Genomic DNA, 13,367 nt, shown 5'->3' on the forward strand with positions numbered 1-13,367 from the left:
ATATACCAGGTAGTTAGGATTATTTAGAGGTTCAATAAAGCCAATGTATAACTTTATAATTAATCATTCATAGTGTCCCATAAGTGGCAGAAATTAAGAGTGATAAACATGCTCGGTTGACCATTTTTCTCTTTGTGTGGGTATGATCTAAAATGAGTGTTTAGGCATCTTTGAATGAGGCCCCAGATCTACTAGATGACATCCACATAGGTACATTTTATATCAAAGCTTAATGGAAAGTTATCCAATAATCTCATTGATTATCAGTGATAGACTCCCCTTATATAATCTAAAGACTTTAGGGTTAAGAAAGGAAATTATTTTCTACTGCAAGACATATAAAAGATGGAATCTGAGACAATTGCTGGCCAATGGCCTTTTAGTACAGACAGCAAGTTCCTTTTATCCTTTATTATAACAACATGGGGTTTAGTATTTAATACTTTGAGGATGGTAGGATGATAATGAAGTTAATCTCTTGAGCAGTTACCAAGATTCTAGCATACTAGTAAATGATTTAAACATAGTATCCTAGCAAATGGCCAAAAACCTCTATATATTCTATTCACTATTAATTTTCACATGTACTTTTCACTTTATTTTTGAACTAGTTGCAACAGAATTACTAGGAAAAACTGCCATACTATCCCTCTTCATATGAATATTCCAGATATTACTCTTGAACATTATTGTCATATCCTTCAAAATAATTCTTTAAATACATATAAAAGTGTTATATTCATAGCAATAGTAATTAATAGCATACTTAGTATACTTTAAAGTCAATTTCTTCACCTTCTACACTCACACAGTGTTTATATTTGACTTTATTTCATAGAGAAATACAGTTTTTTTATTAAACTACTCAATATTTTGAAGAAATAGCATCACTGTCCTTGGCAATATCAGTATAGTGGTCAATGTCATAAAACTAAATGATGACTAGAGATCCAAATAAATGTCTATAGCTAAGTGAATGAATGGATTTATTGCAGAAAAATGAAACTAAATAAACACTCTCTCAAGGAAAAGGAAATATAATATAGTATTATAATAGGATAAATAACATACTAAAATGTGAGTATAGGGTAGAGGAGAGAGTATGAGGAGAGATAGCTTACAATAAATTATTTTTGAAAAGCTACATGACAATCTACTACTGTAGAAAAGGTAGGTAGATAGGTTGCTAGATAGATAGATAGATAGATAGATAGATAGATAGATAGATAGATAGATAGATAGATAGATAGATTTAAGTAGATTTACCACATAATGAGAGGAACAAAAGTCCAACTAAGCAGCATATTCTAGTAAATAAAACCTCCAATATGAGGAATTGTTACATCTTTTTGAGTCATTGGTCAAAAGAATCCCAGAGAACCCTCCTCCAAAAATTTATAAGCCATTGCCAATGCTATTAATTGCCTTCCACAACTTAAGGAAAAGAGCCTATTGCTGAAGATTCTACATACTTAGTTGATTAAATGTGGAGAAATCTAGCTGATACTCAACTGGTAGCTTCACCCTTACTAGATAGCATTCATAGCACTGAAAGGCATTATAGATGCCACCAGAGGAGAAAAGGAATCACGAATCTCACCTGTACATGATACTGCAAGCTACAATAAAGGCCTATCTACAGTTTGTGCCCGGTTCTGCAGTAGTGTCATGACTGTCACAGGAGTAACTGACCAATTTCTAAAACTGGACTTAAGGCCTATTCCCTGAGACAGAACTCATAGCTAACACTTGTTGAAGAAACTAAGAACCTGAGACCCTAGGAGAATACCTACTATATTTATACACTAATAGATCATATTGATGGCATATTGCTCTACCAATTCCCCTTGCTTACTATGAATTCTGACCAATTTTCTTGTATGCTTGGATACCACTTTGACCTGGACCCTCTTTTAGTCATTGATCTTCTGGATTCAGTACCACACTCTATATGCTATAACCTAGATTCTGCTTTACTCCTGGACATACAGTATGCTCTTAGTTACAGTAAAAATGTACTCGTGTGACTCAGGTATGTTGTTTTCACATGATACTCAGATGCTAACACCAGTGTACGAACTTGCACCATCCTATCATTTGCAACAATCCATATATTGTGGTATTTATTCTTTGTAACTATGGACACTCAGATGGCAGAAAATTTCTCTCTAATTCTCGCAGTCTAGCACAGATGTAGTTATGTTCCTTTTGGCAGTGATAACTTAAAGTGCTCAAAAGTTCTCATAATGGAAACAAATTAATTATCAAATTAATGCTAGCTTATAGTGGTGGATGCAAAGGCATCTTTCCCACTAGTAGAAATGAGTCACTTTTTACTAACAAGGCAATCTCTTTAAGAACAGGTAGAAGAAATTAGATAGAAAAAGAAAAAAAACTGACAGGACCATAAACAGAAGAAAGCACAGATGATTAGAAAATTGTTAAAGGAACCTTATTAATGTGTACTGTCTTTAAATTCCTTTCTCTAAATTCACATCAAATAGGATTACTTCTAAACATCAGAGGAAAAAGTTGCTTGTGACTAGTCCATGAATACTAGATTAAAATACATTTTAAAAAAAATCATTAAAAGTTACTGATCTTCACCCTAACCACAATTTCCCACCAAATGCTAACATCTTAGCTAAAATAAAAGAAAACCATGATATATACATTACCTGCAATCTCTCTGAAAATGACCTGCAGAAGCTTATATGTTTGAATAGATCCACAGTGGTAGAAAACTTTGGGGTGGATTAGGAACTATGGTATTGTTAGAGTAGATGGGATATTGTTGGAGTAGGGATGAGAACTGGGGGTAGAATTTGACATTTCAATAGCCCACACCATTCTAGTTTGTACTTTCTTTGTCTGGTGGTTGTTATTTCAACATATAAGCTTCCAGCTGTTGCCTAAGTGCCATGGTTTCTATGTTCCTTACCATGATGGTCATCAACTCACCCTATGAAATTGTAAGCACTTAAATGGCTTCTTTTATAAGCTGTCTTGTTAATGGTATCTCTTAACAGCAACAAAAATATAACTACAACAACCAGTGTGTGTGTGTGTGTGTGTGTGTGTGTGTGTGTGTGTTATTTTGTGGAGAGGGACTTAAATCCAGCCAGGAAATAATGATGAATTCCATGAGGTTCCTGCTAGTGTTGTATCAAATCTCATGTATAACCCGGCCAGCCATTTTTGCAGTGTGCATGGTCCAGAGGTCGAAAAGCCAATTGTTTCACTTTTCCATTAGCAGTAAATATGGCATATTCCAAAGCCTTGAAAGGTTTCCACTAAGAATGAAACTTTCAGGTCACTACTAGCTTGATATATCTGTGTTTAGTGATTCAATGATGTAGTGCCTTCAGCAAGAGGGTCTTACTGTCAAGGTCTGGCTGGCAAACAAGAGCACTGGCAATAGCCCTCAATATTTGAAGGTCTATGAAACTCAACTAGCCAACAATTCCAAAAGTGGTAAGCCATGCCATTCTTGGCACTGAGACTTATATTTGTCAGCCTATAGTGTCTAGTAAGAGCATTATCAGCCTATTGCAGGGTAACTTCATAAGGGTTAAAGGAAAATAATGGAAGAGAACGGGTTAAATTCAGGAGTCAGCTAGAAGATTTGGGGATTGATGGAGAAAATATGGGAAGGGGTAAATAACACTCAAGGGTTTTTTAAAGTCATATGGAAAGTACATATAGAAGTTTCCTAAAATTAATGAATACCCATATATTCTTCACTTATTATGGAGGAAAGGACAGACTGCTAAAAATATCCACATATAAGAATCAAGATTATTTTGTAATAATAACCTATATTCACTCACCAAATCTAAGATCTGAATGGATATAAATAATACTGTTAGTTTCTTTGTGAGGTTACTGGGTTAGTTACTGAGGAAAGGAATTGCCAAGGTCTTACAAATTTGATAAAAATCCCATTAATAGTGCTGTTACTTTTTCTTGAATGTCTATTACACATTGTCATTTTGATATTTTTTATCCTTTTAAAATTTTGTGTGTATATGTATTTTGTTTACATGTATGTCTATATACCATATGCATGCAGTGTGCAGTGGGGCCAGTTGAGGGTGATGGATCACTTGGAACTGGAGCTATAAATGGTTACAACAACTGTGTGGATACTGTGAATCAAACCTGGGTCCTCTGAAAAATATACAAGTACTTTTAACTCTTGAGGATATCTCCAGCTCTTTAATATATGTTTTCAGTTACTTTATCTCCTTTATCTTTATATCACCTCTAAATGTAGATTTATTAATCAATTTACTTCAGAGAAGAGGGACTTCACTATTATACCCTTAAGTGCTCATGAGTTGATGACTTGGTACTCAACTGATGTTACTGTTTTGATATTACTATGTTTGTGTTAAACAGTTCATGAGGCAGTGTGTCACTGGAAGCATATTCTTGGAAACTGAATTTTGTCCTTAATTCCTTCCTCTTCCTCTATGATTCCTAACCATCATAGGGAACTAATATTTACACTCCATTCCCTTCTTCTCTGATGTTCTGTTTCACTACAGGCTCAGAAACAATGGAAGCATCTAACCACGGGTTAAAACCTCCATAGCAAAGAACTATAAAACTTTTCTTATCGAAATTGTTCCTCTTAAGTATTTGTTACAGCAATAAAATTTGGACAAGTACAAATCTGAAATTCAGAGAGGGTTGGTAAATTTACTTGGTTACACAGCTTTTAAGTTGCAAAGGTAAGGTCCAAGTCTAGGTCTAAGTATTTGAAAATCCTAAATTTTCCACCATGTCAAAATTGACCAACCAGAACGAGACAGAAATTTATCACTATCTAAAGACATGCAACTTTCAAAGTCTTATTTAAATTGAGATAAGCTTCTCAAAACTTACGAAAATATGGTGCAGAATAGTAATGGTAACAGGCCTAAGTTCATAAATCAGTGCTTGGAAGAATTTGTTTTGGGAGTAAGTTTTAATCAAGGCTCTCTCATTTACTACTGCAAATGATAATGATATCTGTTCTGCAGGCTATTGAGAGATAAATGTAATAACATATATAAATTGCCTAGCAGTTCCTGGCACCTAGTATGCACCCAGTACATTGTCTAAGTGGTATTGATTATTATTTTGTATGGAGCCACAATGGCCTACAGAGACCTTTCAAGTAGTGTCTAGAGTGGTTCAATATTCAGGTCAAACAAAATTGTGGGTTTTAAAAGTGTCATCTTGACCACTTTGAAAAGCAATAAAAACATTTGAAAATGAACAACAGTAAATAATAGCTCTTTATACAAGCAACAATGTAGTGTGCATTTTATTTTCTTGCAACGTGTGCTGCTAGAAAGAGAAGCAGTGAAATAAAGGATGGTTTTCATCTCCAAGTGCTTTTCAGCATCAATTCTGAAATGCTTTAGAAAGAGACCAACAAATTACTTCAACAAAAGAAACCCTTCATTTCATTTCTTGTTTTAAGCATTTTATTTGAATTTCTGTTTTACACAAATTTGATAATTGTTAAATAAACAGGGAAAAATATTTTTCCTTCTAAAAGTTCATGTCATCTAGCCTTCTGGCTCCATGCACACTTGCATGAGAACCATGTTGAACAGATGGTCATTGATTCCCATCTTCTTTAGTAATCCGTGTAAGTGCTGGCAACCGTCTTTGTCAGCAAGGGCTGTCTTACTAAGTAGGGATATAGAAAAGCAACCTCACACCTTCCATAGATTATTTGATACCACATGTATTTTAGAAAGGGTTTTCTAAGGGAGTATCAGTAAGGTGTATTTAATTAAAGCCTTTCACTTTTGCTATCACAAAAATATGATTAACTTGAAAAGATTTCTTCATACTAAGTGCCTACCCTTGCCAATTTTAAATCATGCATACTCTACTTTTTTTTTTTTTACCTAATTCTATGTAACAGTCTAGAAACTTAATCACTTTTTTCATTACCCCTCCCTGGTAGCTCATCTCATAACTTCATGCATTGAGGTGGAAAGAACTATGTCCCTAACCTCAGTTTAATAAACACTTTCAGGACATATGCATGGAGAATCAATAATTAAATGGTGCCTCTGTTAAAAAAGAAATAGCACCTACTGACACATCTCAGGGAGAGAACAGAGGTTCAAAAGAATTATTTTCCTCAGTAGAAGAGATACATTATGTATAGTTCAGTAAGTAATATTCCTAGGGACAAATATTTGTAAACTGCATCATTAGGATTTGAGAAGCAATGATGGAGAAGACATGGAAGGCACATTAAACTGAATAGAACATGTGTCACTTCAATAAAAATTTAATTTTCACTACATATGACCATTGAAGTTTTGTTTGCCACTATTGTGCCCCTCATTTTCTTTTGTACCTGATTCGTTCATTTTTAAAAGAATTAAAAGTAGCACATGCAACCACATGACCAGTGGTTGACTCTCAAAGTCATAGAGTTGGAAAAGAAGAGACTACATGGCTCCAATAATATAAAGGAAAAATGGGCAAATCTAATGATAGAAGACAAGATAGTGATTAATTGTAAATTGACACTAACCAGAAGCAGGCGTGCTTACATATGTTTAATATGTGAAAATGATTATATTGTATGCTAATGACAATGATACCTTACCTATCTTGAACATTGATAATGATTTGTTTCAAATGCCAGAGTGAGGGCTTTTTGTATTGTGTGTTTTACTCACGTTCCTTACTGTTTTCTTCATGAACTTTCCTTAAATTTACCAAATTTACACAGAAATCACTATAATATGTTTCTTACATGTTTTAGCAGGATAAAAAATAGCATAAGTGTTTTTAAAACAATTTTAATAGGTATTTTCTACATTTACATTTTAAATGCTATCCCAAAAGTCCCCTATAACCTCCCCCAGCTTTTCTCCTCTACCCACTCCCTCCCACTTCTTGGCCCTGGCATTCCCCTGTACTGGGGCATATAGAGTTTGCTAGACCAAGGGGTCTCTCTTCCCAATGATGGCCGACTAGGCCATCTTCTGCTACATATACAGCTAGAGGCACGAGCTCTGGGAGTACTGATTAGTTCATATTGTTGTTCCACCTATAGGGTTGCAGACCCCTTCAGCTCCCTGGGTACTTTCTCTAGCTCCTCCATTGGGGTCCTGTGTACCATGCTATAGATGACTGTGAGAATCTACTTCTGTATTTTCAAGGCATTGGCAAAGCCTCACAGGAGATAGCTATATCAAGGTCCTTTCAGCAAAATCTTGCTGGCATATGCAATAGTGTCTGCGTTTGATGGCTGATTATGGGATGGACCCAGGGTGGGGCAGTCTCTGGGTGATCCATCCTTTTGTCTTAGCTCCAAACTTTGTCTCTGCAACTCCTTCCATGGATATTTTATTCCCTATTCTAGGGATGAATGAAGTATCCATGTGTTGGTCTTCCTTCTTGATTTTCTTGTGTTTTTGGAAATTGTATCTTGAGTATTCTAGGTTTTTGGGCTAATATCCACTTATCAGTGAGTGCATATCAAGTGACTTCTTTTGTGATTGAGTTACCTCACTCAGGATGATATCCTCCAGATACATCCATTTGCCCAAGAATTTCATCAATTCATTGTTTTTAATAGTTGAGTAGTACTCCATTGTGTAAATTAAACAATTTTTATTAGATATTTTCTTCATTTACAATTTAAATGCTATCCCAAAAGTCCATTATACCCTCCCCCTACCCTGCTCTCCAACCCACCCATAGTATTCTACTGTTTTCTATCTCATTCATCTCTCAAATAAATATTGCGAACTTTCATGTGGTAGGCACTGTGTCAGGCAAATGGTCAATGACATAAATGTAGCCCTTAATCTTTTATCGTTATAGCACAGTTTATTACTACTATATCTACAGTAGCATTATAGATTCTTTAGTTCAGAGTACAGAATATTTAGAACATCATACTCACAGAAACATGATTTCAGTTATTTAAATAAGTTAGCACCATCAAGCACAGTGGGTAATATCTTTCTTTCTGACCCATATCTCAAACAACCATGCCTCACAGGAAAGACAATTCATGATGTTGATTTCAACTCAAATATGTATTTCAAGTAAGGATCAAGCTTATTTAAAAGCAATTGCTGAAGGACAAAATCCCGTTTATTTCTATGTGAAGGTTTCTGAAGATTTTGCCACAGGCTGGGATGACACCCAAGCATGCTTGAACTAAACATGTTTCTTACAAGTTTTGAGTGGAACAGTCTGTTTTGTTGTTGTTGTTGTTGTTGTTGTTGTTGTTGTTGTTGTTGTTAGTGGTTGTGTTTTGTTTTGTTTTTTAATTTTATAAATCCTTATAACTACAGGGGAATTTTTGTTATAAAATGTAATTTGTGTAAAAAGATGAAGAGTCCACATAAATGTATTTGTAAATATCCAGTGGAAGAGAAAATATACTGGATGTGTCTGCTCAAGTATTAGGTCTGAATGTTCCTTTAGATTTAGGACTTGGGCATTCACCTAGAAGGGATTCAAACTGAAGTAAAGATGTAAGAAGAAAAAATGAGAGGAAGTTAGAGCAGATATGCAGAGAAAAGCCATGAGAGGGCAACAGACATGGAAAGCTATATATTCCCAGACTTGGAAAAAGCCACCTCACTTCCTGCCATGGCAGTTACATCCTGCATTGGCGTCTTTTGAGGTGTATCTATATTCTTTTAATAACTTGGTAGTTTCCTATCTTAACTGAATTGTTATTCATTATAGTCAAACAGACTGGAGTATGGGAAGGCGCTGATCCCTGTGGAGATGACAATAGAGAGACTAGGGAAAGAAGAGAGAGAAGAATGGGAGAAGATCAGTGATAAAAGGGCATTTAAAGTATTCTGCAAATAAATCAGACAAAGATGAACAAACGTGGTGGTATACAGATGGCGAAGGAAAATCTCTGAGAAGTCTCAGGACTCAGAGAATTAGACAAAAACCAGTTATAATATTATATGTATTAACAAATATGTCTTTACACATATTTCTCAGAACTACATTGTGATTGATTTCCTTTTAATATATCTCTACCTATGCAAAATAAATTATTAAAAAGAGAATAGAAAATGGGAGAATGAAAATATGCACTGAGAACAACTGAATTATGACTAAGAATCCATATCCTATTTCCTAGTTTGTGATACTAATTTCTCTATCTCCATTAGTGCGTGAAATTTGCATTATATGTAAAACAGAACTTTTACTTTCATGGTCCATTTTGAGACCTTTGACAAAGAAAAAAATAAAAAGACTAGAGTGGTTCAACTGATCTCCTGACAAATCATAACAGCTTATCAAATACTAATTTTCTGTAGTCAACATAGGAGTTACATGGGTATGACATAGAATCTACTTTTCAAATTCCTTAACATTAAATTTATTTTATGCATATATAATATCTGAAGGTAAGCTGATTTCTATTCAAATTAACATTTTTTTGTAAAATAATTAACATCACAGTTTAGAAATGTAAAATGAAATATAAGCCATGATCAGTGAACAGATATTAAGATCATAACAGTACCACAGTGGTTTTAGTTCTTATTACTCATATCCCTAGGAAATTACAGAAGTTCACAAAGGGCTGTGAAATGACGTGAAGAAGAGGTCAAACAGAAGGCACATCAGATGACAGACTGAAAATCAATTCTTTCTAAACCAGTAAACTCCATTTTCTAAATTATTTGGATATTGAAATCTCATGCAGTCTTTCCCTGAAAAATATGTCTGCACCAGTTTACACAGCAATTTGTAGCTCAGTTAGAAAGTTATTAGAAAGCTAAACATATAACTATCTTATGATCCAGCTATACTACTATTATACACCAAGGAATCAACATATTACCACAGAGATACCTACATATATAGTGATTGACATGACCATGAAGTGGTGAATTGGTATGGAAGTACACATAGGCGCACTTTTGTTCAGATAAATGGATTGACCTGGAAAATACTATAATGAGTGTGATGACCTTGATTCAGAGAGTCAAACACTATTCAAGTGATGAAGAGATAAAGGAGAGAATGACTGACATCTTTAAAAGCCCTACCCAACTGTAACACTAACCCCTCTTCTCTATCCCAACATATGAATCACCTTACTAAGTTAACACAGAGACTAGAAATGTCCAGCAGACTTCCAACAAGAGAATACTGTAGGACTACAGAAGGTTCCATACTTGAGAAGTAAAGGGCTGAAGGGGGATGACTTTATTTATTTTTCTCATCTTTCTTATTTATACAACTTAGGACAAGATTTGGTACATAGTAGATTCTCATAAATAAATAGATAGATAGATAGATAGATAGATAGATAGATAGATAGATAGATAGATACATAAATATATCAATAATGAATGAATGAATGAAGTGATGTGGTGTCCAAGTCCTTCCTTTTTCTCATTTTTATTACCTCTGTCTTTTTAAATACTTTTTCCCACAAAAAGAAAGGTCGGCTTTCTTTCTCATGACAGTAAGCATTTTACTGTAACTCTCCCAAAGTAACACTCTTTTGGAACTCATAGTAACTGGATTGACTTGTATTAAACTAGACAAGTTTCAGCTTCTCAAATACTGCTAGTTCTCACTCTTACAAGTATGATAAGATATCAGTGAAAATACCGGAAATCAGAAAGGCTGTTAGTAAACATCTCACAAATATTTCAAATGCATCCTAGTTTTTCTCTGTTAAAAGACTTCCTACAATTAAAATGAAACCCAAAGGATACAACTTGGGCTTTAGCTCTGTTATTGCTATAGATACTTAATTTGCAAAGTTTGCAAAATGTAAGCCTATATTTACTTAGAAAGCTATATTATGTGCAACATTAATATTAATAAAACAAGCCTTCTCATTTATCTTTATTAACAAGACTGTCACTTCATAAATTTTCAACTAGCACCCAATGACTTTTTATATTTGAATGCAAAAATGATAAATTAAAGTTATTCATCCCCTTCACTTCAACTTAGGGAAATCAAGTGGAAAACATAATAAGAAAAAGTAGCTTCTTGGACCTTTAAATAGGCTTGACTGAGGTTGGCTTTGCTAGCCGAGGACACTTTTAATAGCACAACTTATTTTCTAACTTTTTTAATCATGAAAATCATATTAATCCAGGGAATGATGATAGTTAAGCAACTCATTATGACCTCATAGAGAGAACTTGTATATTCAGATATTAGCTACTAATTGAAATAAATTATCCACAAATTTTACTATATGCAAATTGTATACCAACACAAGGTTAGTCCCACTCACGTTGAATAAAGCAATAGAAAATGTTGCGGCACAAAGGAGATGTTTTTATTCTATAACTGCTTGTTCTCAATTGAAACTTCTTTCTTGACCAAGAACACCACAGAATGCTTCCCAGGCACAGGAGTGGGCTTTTGTTAGACTATAGCTTTTGCTCTAAGTCACAATTCTAAAAATAAGAGGCCATGAGTTTGAGGGAGAACAAGAAGGATATGTTCTACACTTTGGAGTGAGAAAAGGGAAGGGGAAAGGGTGCAGTTATATTATAATCTAGTTGTATTTTGGTTTCAAAATTAAATGTAATATACAAAAAAATTATGTTTCATCCTGGAGAAAGGAAAAGAGAAAGACAAAGAGTGAGGAAGCTCACAAACTTGCAAGATTTCCCTTCATGTTTATCAAAAAATTTCCAGGTGACACTGAGAGGAGGAAGTCGATAGAGTCCAACCCCTAACTAAGAAGCTAGTTCCTATTGATACCAACTAGGAAAAGAAAAATCCCCTTTCTCCAATGTAGTATCACTGTGTGTATTAGCTACATACCAGGGCAGGCATCAGAGATACATGTAAGCCTGTGAATAAAACATACTCATGCTGCCAAAAGTAATTCTCCCTAAAAAGTAAACTCAAGCGAGACTTGAATAGATATGTTTCTTTGGCTTGCTTAAATGCCCCATCTGAAGGTAATGGATGCTTTTTCATGAGTTCCCCCCAAAAGTCACACAATGTGAAATAAGTCTCTTGTGTCATGTGTATTGGTTGAAATGATCTAACAGAAGACTCTTGTCGATAAGTTAACATGCTATCTCACATACATCCATCAGTTTGCTATATTTTGGCAATATATTTCTTATTCAATAAAAATATAACTAAAGCACATGGTGCTGAGAAAAGTGATTATCCACATGCAGAAGAATGACATTAAACATATAACTATCTTCCTGCATAAAAATTAACTCCAAGTAGAAAGAATACTTCAATTTGAAAGCTCAAAGGTTAAAACTGCTATAAGTAAACATGAGTACTACCCCACAAAATAAAGGTAGGAAAGCTTTTCCTGACTAGGATTGCTTTGATTGCCCAGGAATTAAGAACAACAATTGACAAGTCAACCCCACAGAGTGAGAACGAATCTTGGCAGCTATATATCTAACAAAGGGTTAATATTTAGAATGCTTAAAGCACTAAAACCCAAAATGTCAAGAAAATAAGGAGCCCTATTAAAAATGTGCCTGAGACCTTGAAAAGAAAAGAAAATAACTAAGAAGCACCATCGCAAAAGATGTTCATTGTTCCTAGCAATTAGAAAAATGCACATCAAAGTAACTTCATGATTTCTTCATACCCTAGGCAAAAATGGCAATGTGTAACAAAACATCTAACAACAAATGCTGGAGTGGATGTGGAGAAAAGGAAGCCCTCATTTACTGTGGGTGGGAGACTGCAAGCTGGTGCAGCCACTACAGAAATCAGTAGGGAGAACTTTCAAAAAGAGAAAAATAAATCTACCATATGGCCTATCTATTCTACTCTTGGCACATGCCCAAATAATTCAACATCATACTCCACAGATACTTGTTGACCCATGTTCATAGCTAACCTAATTAAAATAGCTTGTAAATGGGAACACTCTAAATGTCCTTTAATAGATGAATGCATAATGAAAATGTGATGCATATATCCAACCAATACTATATATCTGTAAAGAAAAATAATCTACAGGTAAATGGGTGGAACTAGAAAGAATCATACTGAGACAACCCAAATAGAGAAAAAAGTCTCATGTTCTCTCTCATCTGTGGTTCATAAACCTAAATCTTCAGATGTAACTGTAGAACAGGGAGTAACAAGAGAAACCATGCAAGTATAAAGGACAATGAATGGGAGGTTCTGGAGGAATATGGCAGGATACAGACAATATTGAGGAGAAAATGGGAGGGGGAATATAACTGGGGAGGAAGAAGGAAGGTCAATACAGATTGAGGAGAAAGATGACAAATAATGCCAGGGTTATTTAACAAAGCTTAAGTGAATCATATTGTTTTATCTTTACCTAAAATTACTTTAGAAAGTGCTAGTCACAATAGCACCAGATTACT

Source organism: Mus pahari, chromosome X (assembly GCF_900095145.1).
Source record: "Mus pahari chromosome X, PAHARI_EIJ_v1.1, whole genome shotgun sequence".
NCBI lineage: Eukaryota > Metazoa > Chordata > Mammalia > Rodentia > Muridae > Mus > Mus pahari.